Here is a 13137-nt window from a genome sequence, read left to right as displayed (position 1 = left end):
CACGCGGGTAGGCGACGTCCTGGCGATGACGCAGCGCGTGATTGCAGGGAAAATGAGGCACGGACGCGACCGTGAGCTTGACGGGAGCTTGCAGGTCAGTGGCGGGTCTCGTCGACGGTGACGACGGCCATAGCGCTCCCGCGGTCCAACGGGCGTGTCTGCGAGTATTCTGGTGGCTTGGCACAGCGACTGGCGAGCGGCGATGGCAAGTGGAGGCATGGTGCGTCGGGCGTCGTCATGCTCTGGCGTGCTCGTGGCGTTCGCCGTGCGCGCTCTAGCGCGCGTGTGCACGTCACTGGCACGTCTGGGCGCGGCGCGTTCTGGGCAATGCGGTGAGAGATTTCGTCGAGGCTGGGGTCTGGCACGATCAGGAGAGTGAGAGGGAGCTAATGGACAAGGTGGTGCGGTGCTGAGATGACCAGAGAGGGAAGTGACATGGTGATGGCATGGTGAGCATGGGCATGGGTTGTTTTGGTCATGGTGACCAAGGTTCAGGGCTTGCAGGTGCTGGTACTGGTGCTGAGAGGTGAGGTGAAGCTCCAGAGCAGCAGAGGTGGCCAGGGTTGGACTTGGTCCAAGCCCAATTTCAGTATGGGCACCATTTTTAACCATGCCTGCAAGGTGTTTGTAAAAATGGCCGCAAGAACTTTACTTTGGAATTTTGAAAAGATTTTTGGTGGATTGCAATCATATATAAATAGAAGTAGAATGGAGGTGGTGGTGGTCAAAATGGAGTTGAAATGCAAAATCACAAATTGCATATGATCTACAATTTGCATTATGGTTCCAACTTTGCTTGATCACCATTTGAATTTGAGAAGGAATTTGCAGGGGTGGTTTTGGGCAAAGTTGTTCACCTTGATGTTGTCTTGGATGAGGTGCAAAGAGTTGGCAAAGTTTAGTGTAGAAATCTTCCAAACCAGGGGCTCAAAGATGGCATCAGACTAAAATTGTCACAAGTGACCATATTGCACGTGAGTTGGAATTTGCATTTGTTTTCAATTTGATTTGAGTTTCTTTGCTTCCAAAAGTGTTTATAAGTGTTTACTAACCATCTCCAACCAATGGTGCAAGCTAAAATGGTCTAGGTTAAGAATTTGCAAAAATGGCATAAGCCATATGTGAGTGTAGATTTGAATTTTCTAATTTCTTTTCTCTTTTCTTTTTCCTTCCAATTAAGTGATCAAGGGATCATTGGTTAGGGTTTTAGTTCAAAGGTAATCACACAAGCAATCATCATGGCAAAATGCACACTAAAATAATTAACAAGTTGATTTATATGCATAGCCCTATATGAAGATAAAAAGTTTTTGTTGGTTCTCAATTTGTGTTTTTGGAAACTCTCTTTCTTTCTTTATTGAAAAGTTGGGATGTTACATCATGAGCTTAATGATTAAGACTTAATCCATTAACCATCTCACCCTTTCACAAGTATATGTTGATACTTGGAACAAATTTCTAATTAGTATTGCCCACCATGACCCAAACATAGAACAAATGTCTCTAGAGAACAAGCAAAATGACTCAAACATTGCCTCTAGAGGAAAAGTAAAGACATACAATCAAGTGTCTCATGGATTGCCTCTTGATAACTTATCTGTGACACTTTTGGAGTGTCTCATAAGTTGTCTATAGAATGAAAATTGCAATACCTTACAGAAATGTCTCAACTAATGTCCCTACATTTGAGACTCTTTCTGAAGTGTCTCAAAAAGTGCCACTACAATATGCAAAGTGTCTTAATGTGATTTTTAATGAGGCAAAGAATGAAGTGTCTCTACTAAAATGTCTCTGTGGAAGGTTTTTCTTGTAGTGTCATATGTATTTCTCCAATTTAGTATGAATTAAAAATGATATTCAAAATTTGTAAAACTTTCAAGGGTTTTACTAAACCGGTCAAACCTATTTCTATCATGGGGAACCTAGTTCTACTCACCGACCAGTGGGGTCACTGCCATGCCAGCTACAACGAGGGCACTAACTTGTGTCAAAATGGCTGGTAGGGTCCACTGTGTAACATCATCGGCCCCGACGGCTGGACAACAAGCGTTACCGACGGTGACGTCAATTTACTATCACTGGAGCTAAGCTAATAGTTGTGTTCGATGTTCCACTAAATGACACATCCAACTAGGGGTGAAAACGGAGCGGATACGGTTGAATAGTGAAATCATATTCGTATCCGCATTTTTTCGGATCCAAAATCGGAGTGAATAGTTTGCGGGTACGAATATGGAATTGGAGCCTATCGGTTACTAATATGTACCGAATACCGGGCGAATATGGTTCGGTTGCGGATAAACATTTTGTCGGATCTCTCTTTGAAAATAAAAGTAGGGCTGACTAATGCAGTAAAATTAGCTTGTAAAAACTCTTCTACAAATCGGGAATAGAGGCTACTAGTAGCTAGGACTACGGTGTTACAAGGAAATACCGGCTAGGGGTACGGGCTAGGGGAATTAAAGGAGGGTAAGATTATGACATTAGGGTATATATAAGGGAGGTCGCCCTTATGACCAGCAGTTAAGCTGCAGGTACACGCGTGGCACACCGCCGACGGCTGCCGCCCTTGTTAGCCAGCTAGACACTACGTGGCGATGGATCACGGCACTGTAACAGTGCTACGCGCATCTACAACGAAACAAATTCATAAATTGAACTCTCAGCGAAACAATTTCACAAAACTAACCTTTTTTTGCCGCGCCTGTCGGAACACACCATCGTGCCACACCATAGAGAAAGGCGTCACACACGCCGCCACGCTGGCAGCGTGGGTCCCAGCTGCGTCGGTGTCACGCCCTAATGTGAGGCGCTGCACAGTGGCGTGCAGCGACGAGGACAGGGGCGCTGCACGTATTTTGCTAGCTGTTCCACGCCTGGTGCTGCTCACTACATTGGCAAGTTCGATCATTTCCGCGCTTGCTCAATACATTGGCAAGTTTCGCCGGCGTTTCGCGCGCGCGGGAAACGCCCTGCGCCAACGCCGTTTCCCGCCCCGCCGTGGCTATCTATGGTGGACACCGGCGGGGGCGACGGGCACACCTCAAGCTACCATCCATCCATGGCCGACCACATGAATTGGGAGTACGTTGTTCACATGTGCCGCCAGCTCCACTCGGAGGAGGAGGAGGAGGTAGCCGCCGGCGGCGTTGAGGCCCAGCAGTTGGACCTGGAAGTGGCGGCGGCAGAGGCGGAGGTTGCGGAGGTGGAGGCGGCAGAGCGCGCGGAAGGGCGCCTCGCGGCGACCAGGGCGGAGATCGCCAACGCCATGGCCGAGTTCGCCGACGCTAGGGCCGAGCTCGCGGAGGCGCGGGCGGCCATCGCGGCCCCTCCGGCCGGCGCCGTCATCCACGACATCGCGGACGACGACGTCCCCATGCCCATGTGCTTCGAGTGCGCCGGCGAGCAGCGGATTCTGCTCGCGTCCATCGAGTCCCTGGCTGGGGACGCCCAGCGCCGTCAGGCTTGGGTGGAGAAGGAGGAAGCCCACAGCTATGCGATGGCCATGGCTCGGGGGTTAATGTGCTCCGACCTGGACTCGCTCCAGCGTAGGGTGTCGAGGGTACTCCTCGCCAGTGCCCTCCGATACGGGCTTAGGGTTGATGGAATCCTGTAGGCTGACACGAGATATCGGTTCACAGACAAGCGGGGAGAGCAATTTACCCAGGTTCGGGGCCCTCGATGAGGTAAAACCCTTACGTCCTGCCTGTCTGTTCTTTGATTATGATGACAATGGGTTACAATGGGGTGCCGAATAGTTCGGCTGAGATCTAGTCGAGATTGCTATTGCTAGGGTTACCTAGCTCTAAGCTTTTCCTGGCTAAGATTGCTAAGATTGTTCGTGTCCCTCGGCAGCCCCTCTCCTGGCTTTTATATAGGAGGCCAGGTCTCAAGAGGTCTAACCGAATACGACTAGTTTTACGGTAGTTTAGATCCAATCTTTCCTTGTTTGTTCGCATCCTTGTCTTGCCCGTCAAGGAATCTTCTGGTGCGCTGACCTAGTGGCCCATCTCGCCTTCAGGTATCTTCATGGGCCTCCAATTAGACAATACCGGATAGGGCAACACTGGTTACTCGAAGGGTAATACCCACGTCAGTAGCCCCCGAGTGTCTAGCCGAAGATAATTCGGGTAGAGACTTAATGCATGTCTTCTCTTGATATTCTTCTCCTTCATTGTCCTTGTTCATCTTGATTCTGCTTCATCTTCTTTTATCGGGTGCGCGTCAGCGCTCCCGATGGGAGTAGCCCCCGAGTCTAGGTACGGATGTTTGCAATCCGTGCGTAGACTCAAGTTGTACTACTCGAATACTTTCCTCTGCCGAGTTTTTCGCAAGTCTTCATAGATCATCCGATACATTTTCTTTACGCAAAGGATAATGAGTAACGTGCCCAACTTTTGTTGGTTAACTGCCGATGGCAAAACAACGTTACCCTACACAAGATCAAGTCCCCGGGCATGATCCTGGAGTGTAAAAAACTTTTAACGGGTGTGCACCACGTCCTCCCGATGGGAGTAATTATCGAATCTGGGTACAGACTCAAACTTTTTTCCCTTCAACTACTTATCCTGTCGAGCCTTCTTTTTATCGGGTGCACGTCAGTGCTCCCGATGGGAGTAGCCCCCGAGTCTAGGTTCGGATGCTTGTAATCCGTGCGTAGACTCAAGTCCTTCATCCGATGACTTTTCATATTTCCTTCGAGTGCCTCTAGTTTTTTCTATGACGTCATTGATGACGTGTAACAGCTGCGGGCTGATCTGACGGGTCCTGACCTGACAGGCTTGCCCTAGCTCTGTGCAAACAGTTTTTTAGGGCTTTACTACTATACGCGTAACGATCGAGGTGGCTCCTTGGTTTTCCCGCAATCGTGGGCGTAGTGGGCCGCCAGTTCCTCCCCTTCCTCAAGCGCCACATGCTTACTTAACTCTTAACTTCTCCTCAAAATCTCCAAAGGGCGAAAAATTCCCAATTTTCTCCACGGTTCCCGCAGTATCTCCTCATTCTCCCCCTTCTTTCGCCATTGTCGTGCCGCCACCACAGCTTTTCCATTCTCTCTCTAATCCCACGATGGTGAAGAAGAAGAATCCTGCCGCCGCCGCTAGCTCCACCAGCAGAGGCGCCGCCGCCAAGTCCTCCTCTTCTCTTCCGAAGGGGAGCGCTCCGGGCGCCCCTCCCCCAGCTCCGGCGCCGCCAGCGCCGCCAAGCTCAATGGTCAAACCTGGAGACTGGGCTGCGTCCACCGTCACCAAGCGTGACGAGAAGAGATCCCGAAGCCTGGGATTGATATCCTCCGATGCGAGAGATGTGATCCTTCCAGGTGCGATTTCTCGGCCTGATCCTCCTGCTGGATTTACTGTGATGTTCCTGTCTTTCCTTCACCGAGGCCTTTCGCTCCCCACTCACGAATTCCTCCTCCATCTCTTGCGGACGTATGAAATCCAATTATGGCAACTTACCCCCAACTCAATCCTCCATGTTGCTGTGTTCATCACCCTTTGTGAGACGTTTCTGGGTATCAAACCTCATTTCGGGCTGTGGAAGAAGATCTTCTATGTGAAGAGATACAGCAGTAGTAATGGGTACTTTGTTACCGGAGGAGTAGGTTTTGTCGCTCGCTCAGAGGTCAATTACTTTAACTTCCCAATGAGAGAATCCGTGCAAGGATGGAGGTTAAAATGGTTTTACGTCAAGGATTCCTCGTCACCCGAGCGTTGACTCCCTTGCTATGCCGATGTTTCTGAAGCGAAGCCCAAGAACTCTTGGAAGAATATTCTTTCAGCCGACGAAAGGGCTTCAGCCGAAGAACTATTTGCCAAATTCCTTCGAATCAAAGAGGCTGACGGCCAAACTATGATTGGTACAGAGGTGGCAGTAGTATTCCTGAAGCGCCGAATCCAGCCAGTCATGGCCAGAGTTCACCCAATGTGGTTGTACTCAGGTCCAAAGGATGAGACCGGAATTAATGCTGCCGATCTATCAGAAAAAGAGTTGCTTGATGAAGTCCGCCGCCTTACTTCCTTTAACCAGGAAGATTCAATTCCGCTGATCTCTTCTTATGCTCCTCTTGACATTGATCATCCACCATCAGGGGTATTTTCCTTTCTTCACATCTCTACTATGCCTTCTCTCTTAGCCGACATAATCACCTTTGTTCTTACTTGACATTTTTCTTTGCCAGATCCCCACGGCCTCTGAAAATACATGTGACTCACTGGATAATACATCTGAGGGGAGAGGCTCCTCAATCCCCATAGATTTTCACACTACCGAGCAAACAGGTCTAGAGGATGAATATAATGGTTCGATGGATCTCGAAGTTGCCCATACTGACCTTCCCCCCTCAGCCGATAACATTTGTGTCGCAAATGGATCAATGCGCAATGACGGCACTGATCATGATACTTTCGTTGAAGCAGCTGCGGAAGGGGTCAGAGCTTCACCTGCGAAGAGATCAACCGGCGGCTTTGCCGATGAAGATGATCTCTTCGACATGTAAGTAGTTTTTTCCAAAAGTTACACTTTGCCTTTTTTCTTTTCATACCCCTTTTATAATCACAGTCGACCATTCACCTTTGCAGCGACGAGGGCTTTATCGAGCCTCCGCCTAAAAAGGCCAAATCAGATGCTGCCCCGTCGGTCGTGGTGGCTTCCGGAGCTTCGGCTCCTAAGGCTGGCCTCATGGCCCAAGCATCGACTGCTTCTTCCCTTTCCAAAGGGAAGGATTTTTCTCCAACTGCTGCCACTGCGGCTCCTTTTTCTGTAAGCTCTCTTCTGTATTGCAATACAGATTTCTTGGAGCGTGCCTTGTTTAACTGTTTTTCTTTCTCTCTTAAGGACCTGCGAGGTGTCATCTCTTCTCTGGAAGTTTTTGCCTCCCGATTCACTTCTTTAGAAGCTGACAAGATTCGGCTACAAGAGGAAGTCGAGTCCTCTTCCTCGAAATTGGATGGCGCGGTCAAGATAGCTGCTGCGGCTCGCCAAGAGATCGATTCCCTGAAGGAGGAACTAGCCAAGCTGAAAGAGAAGCTAAGGGAGGAGGAAGCATCCAGGATGGCGGCTGAAGCACGAGCAGCCGAAAAGGATGAAGTCCCTCGCCAGTCTTCTTTGGCCTTGCTTGGTAATTTCTGTTATACTTCTGTCGAAAGACGTACTTATGGACTCGAACTTTTTGTCAATGACTGAATTTTTTCCTTCCTTTCTACTGCAGAAGCAGCGAACATCCCTGTCGATGCCCTGGAGAGGGTTCCAAATAACTCCCCAGCAAATGCTGTATCAACGATCTTTGCTTCTCACCAGCTTACACAAGAGCTTCTTGTAAAGGGGAAGGGTGCCTTGGCGCGGATGCACTCGATGATCTTCCCCAAGATCAAGCAAGAAAAGACCCTGGGACAGCTGATCGATACCTTCGCGGTTGACACCAAGGAGGTTATCGAGGTATTCAAGCGTACATCGCGCACTTTTGGTGCTGTCCTTGCCTTCCAACTTATGATGGGTTACGGCTTTAAGGGTGACATCGAGGAAATGACTAAGGGGCTTCCGAAAGAGCGAGACGGGCAGCTTGTTGATTTGAGCACCTTTAAAGCATCTGCTCTTACTTGTGCCCGTCAGCTCCTTGAACTGGTTTCATCAAGGAAGTCGTCGGCTGGTCCCAGTTTATCAACTCAGACCCAACTCCCTTGATTCTTGTAACAAACTTGTGCCTTAAGCTGATGCGAAACATTGTTCTGCCGCAAAACTTGTGCTTGTAATAAACTCCGTGCTAGCAGTGTTGTTAGCACACTTTTGTTATGATATAAATTTCTTGCACTTCTCCCGATGGGAGTTATTTTGGATGTTCGGCTGTACCATATCCATCATCCCTTTATAACGGTATTTTCTGCAGGTCTTCCCAGTGCCCTCGTTTGTTGACGACTCGTCGGGTGCTCTTCCTGAAAGTGATCGAATCCAGCGGATGAAGGACCGGGTCACGCAGATGGAAAAAGACTTACGCAGCACTTATGCCTTAGCTGCCATCATCAATAAAATGAACGAGATTGCAGCCGACGTGGAGCGGTACATTCTTAGCGAGCTGCATAAGGCTACCGAAAGTTTAAACTGTAAGTTTCCTGATCCCTTAGCCTGTTTGCTAGCAACTTCTTGTCTAATTCTTTACTGATTCTTTTGCCAGTCATAGCTTTGAACCATGCGGAAGAGAACAAGCGGATACATGAGCGAGTGCATGCTTTGACTCAGCTTTCCTCATCCGAAGAGATTTTCTGGCGAGAACACTCGAAGGCCTCGGCTGTCGTCAAATTTCAGGATCGAGTGCAGTAGGTCCACCAGTTCTTCGACAGGTGCTACAAGGCTATGAGGGTAGTTTGGAAGACGATGTTTCCTCTGAATGCAGTTCCTCCTACTCTTTTGACTTTGATGTCTGAGTTTGGAAATGCCAAGAAGGTTCGGGAGCTAGTAAGATCTCAAGTTTTTGCAGGGGCCAAGTGCACGCTTGCCCTTGTGCTTGCTTGTTATCCTTCAGCTTGCTTGTTATATATCACCAATGCAACTGGTGATTTCGAAGAGCTGTACCCGAAGGTTTTAGCACCTGCCCATATAATTGTCGACAGGCTTGAGGAGATGTCAAAGGTACCTGAAGAAAGGGAAACTCCGCAAGGATGATATGAAGGTGCAAAATTACTTTTGTAAATTGTATTGGCTAGTCCATCCGAGTGTTAGGATTGTTTAGCCGAAACATTTTTATCTGGTTAATACATGAATATGTACTTTTACCATGCCGTTGGCAAATATTCAAAGGAGCAAAGCTTAATTGCCCGTTGGATGTATGTGTACTAGTTGGTCAGCAAATCATTATGAGTGATCAGCTCGTGTTGCAGGTTTTGCTAAACCTGTTGTATGCGCAACTTTGCTTTCAACCGATTGTAAATTTTGACAGTCATTCCAAAATATTTCAGGTGTAATGATTCTGCCGATGAGCCCGTTGCTCTCTGATATTTCCATCAGTGAAATATCGAGCGTGGGTTGTGTAAGTTTTCCAAACTCTTGCTTTGTACGGCACTCGTAGAGGCATCTGAAGCAGAGGAAAGGATTAATGTCCTTATTCTTCTTTGCAGTGCTCGTAGAGGCTTTTGCCCTGGGCGCTATCTTCTGTCGTGCTTTAAGTTATGCCGCTACTTGGCGGCAGCACGGTCATAGATGCTTTAGATTACTGCAATACTTTAACAAGAATCGAAACTTAAGTGCTTATTGATAGGGTAAATACGAAACTAGAGGGCGAAAACAAGAGGCCCTGTGTAAAGTAAAGGAAAATTTTAAAAACTAAGGGAGTGTTTTATCAAGGAAGGGGTTCTTCTCTTCTTCAGAAGCATCTTCCGATTTCTTTGCCATGCTGGAGGTTGCTGCAGCGCTATCGATTTCGCCAGGTGCCTGGGCAGCGATTGTTAGCATCTTGCCGCCTCCTATCTCTTCTGTTTTGGCCACTGCCGAAACTTTGTCCGCCGATGCTTTTGCTGCTGGGTCTTCAGGAGTTGGCTTCTTCTTGGTTTGCCTGTCGAGTTTCTCCTCCTTGATTTCTTGTATCGTCAATTTGGGCGGGGGATCGACAGTCTCTCGCCGTGGCCCAAACTTTGCAGCAATCCTTTGGAAGTCACGATCACAATTGTCCGAGCGCGAGAAGCTTCCGTAGATTGTGATGTTTGTCCCGTTGTTCCCTGGCATCTTCAGCTTGAGGTATGCATAGTGCGGCACAGCCATGAACTTGGCATAAGATGGTCTCCCGAGTATGGCGTGATACTGTGATTCCCAGTTCATGACTTCAAACTCGATCTTCTCCTTCCTAAAGTTGTCGGGTTTGCCGAAGACGACATTCAGGTATGCCTTGCCAAGAGAGTACGCTGGTGAAGTAGGGAGTATCCCATGGAATCGGGTATCTGAGTCTTCCAACATTCTCATTGTGATCCCCATACTTTGAATTGTATCAAGGAATATCAAGTTGAGTCCACTTCCTCCATCCATGAAGACTTTGCTCATCTTGAACCCTCCTATCTATGCTTCGACCACTAGGGCAGCGTGCCCTGGCTTTGGTATAGTCATCGGGTAGTCCATTCGACTGAACGTGATTTCCTGAGACGACCATTCGACATATTCGGGAATGTTCGCCATGACGCTTTCTGCCAGGTTGATTTCTCGAGTGAGCTTCTTCATCTCTCTCCTTGAAACACCTGTCCTGTGGATCATACTCATTTGCCCGCGTGGTAGTGGAAACGCCTCGTTGGGTTGATGAGGTTGAGCTTGCTGGACTTGATGCTGTGACGGCGGCGGTGGTGGTGGTGGTGGTAGCTGTTGCTGGCCTACCTGCTGGATGAGTTCATGCATATCGAGGAACTGCCGACAGTCCCTGAGCAGGTGGCTAGACTTTACTTTACCATCCTTGGAATCGGTGTATGAATGCAGGTAGTAAGGGGCGTTGATCTGTTCAGCATAAGGCAATTTGGGAGTTCTCTGCGGTCGTGGTTTATAGTTACCACGGTTCCCAGAGTCGTTCCGATTGCCGTCCTGCCGATCGTCTCGCCTGTTGTCGTACCGATCATCCTGCCGATCAGAGTAACCTGCGGCCACCAAGTTATTGTCATCGTAACTGCGGTTTTTCCTTCTCTTGTTTCGATCCCTTCGACCACCCGAATCATGCTTCGGCTGGTCATCTTCTTCGTCGTCACTGCGCTGTCGTGGCTTTCGGACGTTGTCTTCACCATCGGCCCAGCTGTTGGCGATTTCCATTAACTTGGTTATGGTTTTTGGCTTCTTGCGCCCAAGCTCTTCTATATAGCTTTCACGTCGGATGCCATCACTGAAAGCGTCGATTGCTCTGTCGACGGACACGTCTTCCGTAGCATTCAGGAGTTTGGTGAATCTCCCGATATATGCGTGCATCGACTCCTTCTGCTTTTGCTGACAGTGCCGTAACTCCTCGATCCCAACGGGCCTTTTGTAGGTTGCTTGAAAGTTAGCGACAAAAGCTTCTACTAGGTCATCCCATGACTTGATGGAACCCTTCGGCAACCCTCTGAGCCAGGCTCGTGCTGAGTCCTTTAGGTAAAGCTGCAGGCATTGCATTGCTGCTATCTGATTCCCTTTTTGCAGAATTACTGTCTGCAGATAGTCCTCTATCCAGGACCTTGGCTCATGCTGCCCATCATATTTGGCGGCGTCGGTAGGCGTAGGTTTGAACTTCTTGGGTGGCATTGCTCCCGAATTTTGTAGCTCAAACAGTCGGCTCCTCTAAGCTCGCCGTCGTTCTCCTGGGTCTCGTCCGAAGAATCACTGTCAAGTTCTTCTCTGATGGCGCGTCGCCGTCTTGCTTTGTCGATCCTGCTCTGTGTGATTTCGTCCCGAGCGTCTTTTGCGCGATGCTTTGACCCGGTAGCCTGCAGGGTCTTCTCTTTCGGTGGAACTAGATTATGTCCTAGTATCGCAAGGCTTTCCAAAGCGCCACGGTGGGCCTGAGCCATCGATCCTTCGGGACGCTGGTTAATGAGGTATGCTGCGAGGTTTGCTGTTGCTCCCGCAACGGTTTTTGGTCGTGGCATGCCTGCGGTGTCCGTGGTTATAAAAGACTTGGTCAGGTTTGATGTTATCTCCCTTGCGTCATCTTCCGAAAGCCTGGACAGTCACGATCGGTGTTTGCCTCCTCCGGGGGTACTTCGAGAGGCACTCCCCTGCGAGCCCCTTCGTCGCTCGCTGGACCGGTACGCCGCAGATAGGCGTTTCTCGAGGGTGGCTTGCTCCTTAGACAGGCGCTCCCGATTTTTCTCCAATATGGAGCGGTAAGCATTGAGTGTGCCAACCGTGGTTCCCGCCGAAAGCGGTGTGTTGTTGAGTACAGCTGCCTTGGCTGCCGCCCACTCCTCTTCTGTAATGGTGTGGTCTCTATTGTCATTGCTGGCGCTATTCTCAAAACTAGCCCGCCTGCTGGAACGGGGGGTGCGGTCTCCGTCTCCCCTGTTAGCGACGTAAACCTGGAGGGGCGCCACTCTTCGGGTGTCTCCTCGGGCGACGCTGCCGATGCTGTCCTCTCCCGATGAATAGTAGGCGTTGCAAATGAATGGTGTGTCGCTTGACCCTAGTCCATGCCTGGTGTCGCAGTTCATGCAGTAATACGAGGTCAGCTCCGAGGGCACGGGGTCATCGGATCCAACCGACATGGAAGATGTCGAACGAGGAGTCAATGGCGCGGACGGACTCGACGGGCTTGTCAGGCCAGCCGAGAGGTCGGGTGTCGATGATGCGCTTGGACTGGAGATAGGGGATTCCAGCAACCGAAGAATTCCTTCTGAGTTGACGTTGTAGTGGACGCTCCCGAAAGCCATCTCCATGTTGCCTTGTAGACCAGAGAAGGTCGAGCGAGATGATTCGCTGTGCGGGGTGAATTCGTAGGAGCCAAAACGGATCGGGCTTCCCAGATGAGGCGATGATGGTGCTGATGAAGCTGCTGATGACATGACGGGTTCAGCCGATGTCTGATCTTGTGCCGACAGGGTTCCCACAGACGGCGCCAATTGTCGAGGGTACTCCTCGCCAATGCCCTCCGATAGGGGCTTAGGGTTGATGGAATCCTGTAGGCTGACACGAGACATCGGTTCACAGACAAGCGGGGAGAGCAATTTACCCAGGTTCGGGGCCCTCGATGAGGTAAAACCCTTACGTCCTGCCTGTCTGTTCTTTGATTATGATGACAATGGGTTACAATGGGGTGCCGAATAGTTCGGCTGAGATCTAGTCGAGATTGCTATTGCTAAGGTTACCTAGCTCTAAGCTTTTCCTGGCTAAGATTGCTAAGATTGTTCGTGTCCCTCGGCAGCCCCTCTCCTGGCCTTTATATAGGAGGCCAGGTCTCAAGAGGTCTAACCGAATACGACTAGTTTTACAGTAGTTTAGATCCAATCTTTCCTTGTTTGTTCGCATCCTTGTCTTGCCCGTCAAGGAATCTTCTGGTGCGCCGACCTAGTGGCCCATCTCGCCTTCAGGTATCTTCATGTGCCTCCAATTAGACAATACCGGATAGGGCAACACTGGTTACTCGAAGGGTAATGCCCACGTCATAGGGGCCCTTCTCCCGCTCGGGTCGAGCAGGAGAACCGCGAGCTG

The sequence above is a fragment of the Lolium perenne genome, chromosome 2 (assembly GCF_019359855.2).
Source record: "Lolium perenne isolate Kyuss_39 chromosome 2, Kyuss_2.0, whole genome shotgun sequence".
NCBI lineage: Eukaryota > Viridiplantae > Streptophyta > Magnoliopsida > Poales > Poaceae > Lolium > Lolium perenne.
The sequence above is the reverse complement of the archived record's forward strand: the minus strand, read 5'-3'. Positions refer to the sequence as shown.